Source organism: Symphalangus syndactylus, chromosome 1 (assembly GCF_028878055.3).
Source record: "Symphalangus syndactylus isolate Jambi chromosome 1, NHGRI_mSymSyn1-v2.1_pri, whole genome shotgun sequence".
In the NCBI taxonomy this organism is placed as follows: Eukaryota; Metazoa; Chordata; class Mammalia; order Primates; family Hylobatidae; genus Symphalangus; species Symphalangus syndactylus.
In genome coordinates, this window is record NC_072423.2 from 84,728,289 (window position 1) to 84,736,633 (window position 8,345).

The following is an 8,345-nucleotide window of genomic DNA, read 5'->3' on the forward strand; positions in this document are numbered from 1 at the left end:
GGTTGACAGTTTTGTTGTTTTCCCATCAACATTTTCAGTTTCTCATTCTTTTTTTCTATAATAACTTTTGTAGTTATTGCCAGGAAATCTGTTGTAATGCTTTCAACATTGAAATGTAATGCTTACAACATTACAACAGATTTATTCCTTTAAATCTGTTGTTCTAAAGTGGAAGTGAATTTGTGTCTCCACCACCAAAAAAATTCATTTGGCAAAGGTAGAGATATTTTGATGTCACACCTGGAAGGAGATACTCCTGACATCTAGTGCACAGAGGTCAGGATGCAGGTAGCCATCCTACTGCTCTCAGGATAGTGCCCAACATCAACGATTTTCCAGTAAAAAAAATATTAATAATGCTGATGTTGCAAAGCCCCACTTGATGTGTAATGGTTCTTCCTTTCAATATTTTCTCTTTTACTTTTTTCCTTCTCCCTGAGTGTGTGTGTGTGTGTGTGTGTGTGTGTGTGTGAATTCGGCTTAGTTCTGAGATCTTGAATCTATGGCTTGGTGTCTTTTGTTAACTTGGAAAACTATTAGTTGTTATATTTACATATACTCTCTTTGCCTTACCTTTATCTTAAAAAAAAAACCTCAGAGTTTCTAACTACAGTTGATTTTATTATTTGATATTGTTACACAGATTTTAGATGTGTTTTTTTCTCTGTGTCTGGTTTCAGGCATTTTATACAGATTGATCTTTAATTTCACTAATATATTACTCAGCTATGTTGAGACTACTCTTGTGCCCCTTAAATAATTCTTTCTAAGTATTACTTTCTTACTGTAATTTCTAGTTGTTTTACTGACTCAGTTTTATATTTTCTATGACTTTGCTGAAATTCACTATTTATGCATGTTGTCTATCTTTTCCAGTAGAGCCCCTAGCAATCATAGTTATTGTATATTGCCTGTATAATATTTCTACCATCTAGGCTATATCTGAATCTGGTTCTGTTTATTTGTTTTCTTACAGTGAGTTGCTCTCCCCTACATATATGTTCTCCCACATATTTTTTGTTTAAGGATTGATATTATTTGTAGAACAATAGACACTGAGTAAATAACATTAAACGTGTAGAGTTGAGCTGGGCTTAGGTTCTGTTGATACTATGGTTATATTAATGCACCATAAACTACAAATTCCTCTAATGTAACCTTATATTTCAGTAGGAGGCTGATTTGTCAGAGATTCCGGATGCCTAATTTATCTAAGCTTTAAGTCTTCCCTTTGCTCATGTAACTCAGAAAGGTTTTTCCCCAAACCCTCGCAAATAAATTTCTCAGAAACTGAGTAAGTGAATCTCTATGGACTGAATATCAATTCCACTTGGATATAAGGAGGTTACCAAGTTTGCTTTCACCAACAAATAAAAGTGACATAATTATATGTAGTCAATTATTTGAATAATTGATGATAAGAATTCATGAGAATTTTGACATATGTGAGTGATATTTAAAAAACATCAAATGGGCTGGGTGCCGTGGCTCACATCTGTAATCTCATCACTTTGGGAGGCCAAGGAGGGCAGATCAGGAGTTCAGGTGTTTGAGACCAGTCTGGCCAACATAGTGAAACCCCGTTTCTACTAAAAATACAAAAAATTAGCCCGGTGTGGTGGTGTGCACCTGTAATCCCAGCTACTCAGGAGGCTGAGGCAGGAGAATTATTCTAACTCGGGAGGCGGAGGTTGCAGTGAGCCGAGATCACACCATTGCACTCCAGCCTGGGTGACAGTGCAAGCCTCCATCTCAAGAAAAAGAAACAAAGACAACAACAGCAACACAATTCCTTTCTGATCTTCATTTTAATGTGACTAAATATCATAATCTCAATGGACAAGAAAAACATTTTTTAAAAAATTCAATATCTCTTCATAATAAAAACCCTCAATACACTAGGCATCAAAGGAGCATACCTCAAAATAATAAGAGTCATCTGTGAAAAATTCACAGCCAACATCATACTGAATGGGCAAAACCTAGAAGCATTACCCTTGAGAACTTGAATTAGAAAAGGATGCTCACCCTTACCATTCCTATTCAGCATAGTAGTGGAAGTCCTAGCCATAGCAATCAGGTAGGAGAAATAAATAAAAGACATATAGGAAATGAAAAAGTCAAATTATCTCTCCTGGGTAACAATAGGATTCGATACCTAGAAAGCCCTAAAGACTCTGCCAAAGGCTTCTAGAAGTGATAAATTACTTCAGTAAAGTTTCAGGATACAAAATCAATGTACAAAAATTAGTAGTGGTTACATGCACCAGCAACATTCAAGCTGAGAGCCAAATCAAAAAACAAACAAAAAAAAGAATGCAATACTAGGCAACGAAGTACCACGCAACAAGGGAGGTGAAAATCTCTACAGGGAGAACTACAAAACACTGCTGAAAGAGATTAGAGATGACACAGCAAATGGGAAAACATTCTATGTTTATCAATTGGAAGAATCAATAACGTCAAAATGGCCACACTACCCAAAGCAATTTACAGATTCAACACAATTTCTATTAAACTACTAACATTATTTTTCTTCTACAAAATTAGAAAAAAACTATTCTAAAACTCATAAGCAAAATTAAAAATCCAGAGTCATAACATTACCCCAAATTCAAACTATGCCAAAAGGCTATAGTTACCAGAGCAATATAGTACTGCTACAAAAACAGACACTCAGACTAAAAGAACAGAAGAGAGAACCCAGAAATAAAGCCACACACCTACAACCATCTGATCTTTGACAAAGTCAACACAAATAAGCAACAGTATAAGAACTCCCAGTTCATTAAATAGTGCTGAAATAACTGGCTAGCCATATGCAGAAGAATGAAACTGGACCACTACCTGTCACCATCTACAAAAATTAACTAAATATAGATTAAGGACTTAAATTTAAGACCTTAAACTATAAAAATCCTAGAAGAAAACCTAGGAAATATACTTCTAGACATCAGCCTTTGCAAATAATTTATGGCTAAATCACCAAAAGCAATTAGAACAATAGCAAAAAATGACAAGTAGGACTAATTGAACTAAAGAACTTCTGCACAACAAGAGAAACTATCAATAGAGTAAACAGACAATCTACAGAATGGGAGAAAATATTCACAAACTGTGCATCTGACAAAAGTCAAGTATCCAGAATTCATAAGGAACTTAAACAAATCAACATTCAAAAGACAACCAGATTAAAATGTGGACAAAAGACTTAAACAGACACTTCTCAATATAATACATACAAGCAGCCAATGATCATATGAAAAAATGCTAATAATCACTAATCATCAGAGAAATGAAATCAAAACCACAGTGAGCTATGATCTCACACCAGTCAGAATAACAGATGTTGGCAGAGCTATAGAAAAAAAGGAAAGCTTAGACACTGCTGGTGGGAATGTAAACTGGTTCAGCCCCTGTGGACAGCAGTTTAGAGATTTCTCAAAGAACTAAGAGTTGAACTACTATTCGTTCCAGCAGTGCTGTTACTGGGTATATACCCAAAGGAAATAGATCGTCTACCAAAAATATACGTGCACCCATACGTTCATTGCAGCACTATGCCCAATCGCAAAGACATGGAACCAACTTAAATGCCCATCAGTGGTGGATTGGATAAAGAAAACTTGGTACATAAAAACCATGGAACACTATGCAGCCATAGGGTTGAAAAATTACCTATGCTCACTACCTGAGTGACAGGTTCAATCATACTTCAAACCACAGCATCAACCAATATATCTTTGTAACAAATCTGCACACATACTCCCTGAATCTAAAATAAAACTTGAAAAAATAAAGAATGCTTAAACCTGTGCTCTTCCAGCAATAAACATATTTATTCATGGATAATTTTAGTAATTGAAATAAAAAGTAAAATTCATCCCAATTACTATAATTAAGAGATGCATTTCCACAGATAATTTTACAGTTTCTCTTTGAGTATTTTATAAATATTTCTAACACATTTAAGTTGTTGAGTAGAACTATGGTAATATTTGTTGTAGTGATTATTCGTTGTAGATAAAAATCACATAAAACTTTATTACCACAAGAAATAAAAGGTTAATTTACATACATTTATTAATTACAAAGTAATATATTCATATGAATCATAAGAGATACAATTCTGGAGAGTAAATAGAACTTGAATGTGAGTTCCAGGACAAAAGAAATGATAAGAAATCTGATAATCTATGTATTTTGAATTAATCATGTTAGAAATGGGGTAACTATGGCATGCAATGGAAATTATATTTTTTCTTTTTCAATTTAAATTTATAATGAATTATTTTTGAAGTATACTAAGTTTTCAATAATTATGTAGTTTTTCAAAATTAAATCTTTTAAGTGACATGAATAAAAGAATTGAAGTATGCTAAAGTAAATTATGTTCTGCATAGCAGGTATAGGAGCTACCAAATATACTTTGAAATTTAAATTTGTGGGAAGAAGAATATGAGATCAATATTTATGAAAAGCGTTCTTGCTTATATGGTTTAATCTCCAAATTATTGTCTTATGTCTCCCACTAATTTAATCATTGATCTAAGCACTTAAACAATATATATAATTTCTTCAGAATAAAAATTTAGAAGATTGTGTCTCTTACTTTACAAAAATGTAATTATCCTTTGCTAAGTAAAGGAAGAAACATAAGAATTTACTCTTTCAAAATGGAGTATTCCTCACTGATTTCAATCAAGATTAATATAGCTTTTCTGCTACTTTTCCACCATTGTTCCAGGTATTAAAGATCAAGAAGGTGACAATGTGTAATGGAAGACAGTTCACTTGTGAATATATAAAACAGTATTGGCTAACGTTACATATTCAAATATAAACTGTGATAAAAGGTGATTTCAATTCATCATGATAAGTTTATAATCATATAACTGTTGCAAATTATTTCACTGAACCAATACAACATGTTGCCTGGTTTTCATTTTACCTTTCCCAAATAGCCGTAATTTATTATCTCAATGTTTTTCAGACTTAATTTGGAATTTCATACAGACACATAGCGTATAGAACACAGGAAGACTGAATTATAAGTAATTCAAGTAAAAATTATTAAAGAAAAGATAAAAAAGATAAAGATTGCATTATAAAATTTCTAAATTAGATACTTGTGTGTGTGAAGACCTCTTAAAATAAATATTACAATTATCAGGGGGCTATCGAGCCTCATTAATATACACAATTAATATACACAATTGTCTTGATCTTTCTTTCTTTGTTTAGATTGTAATTAAAAATGACAGTTAATTTAAAACAACATTCAACTCCAAGCAGGCAATAAGCTTTCAATATTTATAACAACTCCACCCAGTTGTTTTAAGAAGGCTGCCTAAAGAGCCCTGATGAAGAGAATTGCAACATGCCCTTGTTCAAGCTGCTCTATGAATAATGACGGTAACTGGTAGGTGATGGAAAAGAAGCATAATCATTGAAAGTGAACATATCATCTCTGTGTTCATTCTCAATAATTCAAGAAGCAAATTAATATTTCTAAACCTCGCATAAATCATTTCATTCTTGGCAGGGCACAGTGGCTCATGTCTGTAATCCCAGCATTTTGGGAGCCAGTCCAGGAATTTGAGGCAGCCCAGGAGTTTGAGTCCAGGAGTTTGCAGATCGCTTGAGTCCAGGAGTTTGAGGCTGCAGTGAGCCAAGATCGTGCCACTGCTCTCCAGCCTGGACAACAGAGAGAGACCCTGTCTAAAAAATAAATAAATAAAAATAAAATAAAATAAAAATTATTTCATTCTCTACACTGGAATTCTGTTTTGAAATAGATTAGAATAGTAGTAACATTATATTGAAATGTACATTTCTTCATGTACCTAACAATATACCTTGGATGTATATGACATAAAATTGTAGCTCAAAAACATTTATTGAAATATTGACTTAATAATACATAATCACCTCCTTAACATTATCCATGCTCTTTACTCCTTATTAAAACTTCTGTCTTGCTCTTTTGTTTCTCTCAAAAACCTATTCATCCTTCAAGGCCAAATTAAAATATCATGCAATTCTGAAACAATCTTTTCTGCATCTCCAAATGGATTTGAAGTAACTCTCTCCACCAATCCTTTTAGGATAGTTACCAACACTACTGGATTTTGAAGTCCAGTGGGTCTATCTTTTTCTGAATACCATTTTTTTTCCACTTAATTTATAGTACCAAATTGCTTGTTCAATTAACACAACCTATCAGTCACCAGGAAAGAAAGGATAACATAATTAGCCTTTATTACACATATGTAATATGCCAGCTATATTGTTTACGTTTTCATTTGCTTTCCACAACGTCTTATGAACTAAATCATATTACATGGCCGGCCACAGTGGTGCACGCCTGTAATCATGGCACTTTGGGAAGACGAGGAGGGTGGATCACCCGAGGTCAGGAGTTCGAGACCAGCCTGGCCAACATGATAAAACCCCGTCTCTACTAAAAAGTAAAAAAATTAGCTGGCCGTGGTGGTGGGCACCTGTAATCTCAGCTACTCAGGGGCCTGAGGCAGGCAGAACTGCTTGAACTCAGGAGGTGGAAGTTGTGGTGAGCTGAGATCGCACCACTGAAGTCCAACCTGGGCAAGAGAGCAAGACTTCATCTCCAAATAAATAAATAAATAAAATTATATTATTTTGTAGACAAAGACAATTATTTTGTAGATGAAATATTTTATAGACCAAGACAAATACTATTTTGTAGTCAACGTCAATCAGTCTTGTCTGGCTTACATAAACTGAGCCAAGAATAGCCTCCCTGATCTCAAACTGATAGCCATTCTATTGTAAAAAAGGTTTTTTAAATCTAAAGTGATTTTTTCAGTGAAATTTTGATGCACAGTCCATTTGAAAAAACAGAAAAAAATTGTTCAATAACCAAATTAAATTGATATTAATGCCCATGTTTAATATGAAAATATTTTGTATTGATTATTTTTCGGACTGTATCCTTAACATCTTTATTTCTCAGACTGTAGATCAGGGGATTCAACATGGGGATCACCACGGTGTAAAACACAGAGGCCATTTTGACTGTGTGTCTGGAGTTTTTGGAGTTGGGCACCCAGTAGAGGAAGAGGATGGTGCCATGGAAGATGGTGATGGCAGTCAGGTGGGAAGCACAGGGGGAGAAGACTTTGCGGTGCCCACTGGCTGAAGGCATCTTCAAGGTGGTGACAACGATGAATGCATAAGATGTCAGAATGATGAGTAGTGTGCATATCTCATTAAAAGTGGCAACAGTGAAAAGAAGCAACTGGCTGAGATAAGAGAGCAAGAGAGTGGTATCAGGGAGGATAACTCACAGAAGAAATGATTGATTGTGTTGAAACCATGAAAAGATAACTTTAAAGCAGAGCACGTGAGTGTAAAAGAACATGTTACTCCCCATGCATACGATCCAACCACCAGCATGGCACAGAGTTTCTGGGACATGGCAACTGTGTAGAGCACAGGATTGCAAATGGCCGCAAAGTGGTCATAGGCCATCACCGCGAATAGAATTAATTCAGTCACTACAAAGGTGCAAAAGAAAAAGAATTACACCAAACATCCCGAGAATGAAATGGTTCTAACTTCTACAACAAGGTTCACCAGCATCATGGGAGCAATGACGAAGGAATAGCAGAAATCCACAATGGAGAGATGGCTGAGGAAAAAATACATGGGGGTGTGCAATTTCGGGTTAATTTTGATGATGACTATCATCCCAAGCTTCCCTACCACCCTGAAGGCTTAGACTGCCAGAAATACAAAGAAGAGGGGAATTTGCAGTTCCAGGTTATCTGAGAAGCCCAAGAAAGCGAATGTGGCCTCAGAGGTCATATTTCTCTCTGTCAGAAACATGTTTTCCTTTGGTGTGATCTGAAAATCAGTCTTGGAAATTAAATATTGAAAGTGATTGACAAAGCAGCTTGACCATCCCCTCTGTACAATATAAGGTGAGACAAAATAGATCTCTGTTAATATCCTGATAGGTACTGTGTTAAGACAGGAAAACTACAGTTTCAAAATAGAATTACCATTAAATGTTACTGTCCCCAAATTAGAAAATTAATTCTGTTCATCTCCTTAAATTAAATTTTAAAAACATACAGTTGTCATTATGAAATCAAGCAATTCAGGTGATAACATATAATAAAACTCTCATGTAAAACATCTGAATCTCACTGAGCCTCACCAGTTCTGCAAAGAAAAATCCAGTAAAATAAAATAACTAATTATATCAGTCCTACAATTTCTAACAAAAAGTGAGTCTGAAATAATTTCTATAATAGCAACTATTTTCTATATAATAATAATAAGTGCATATATCGTGATAT

The 8,345-nt window shown here is 34.5% G+C and overlaps 1 pseudogene; it reads right to left on the reverse strand.

Annotated features, from left to right (window-relative positions):
• Positions 1-6,916: 6,916 nt before the first annotated feature.
• On the reverse strand, positions 6,917-7,869 carry LOC129488542 (olfactory receptor 5D16-like; annotated as a pseudogene).
• Positions 7,870-8,345: the final 476 nt, after the last annotated feature.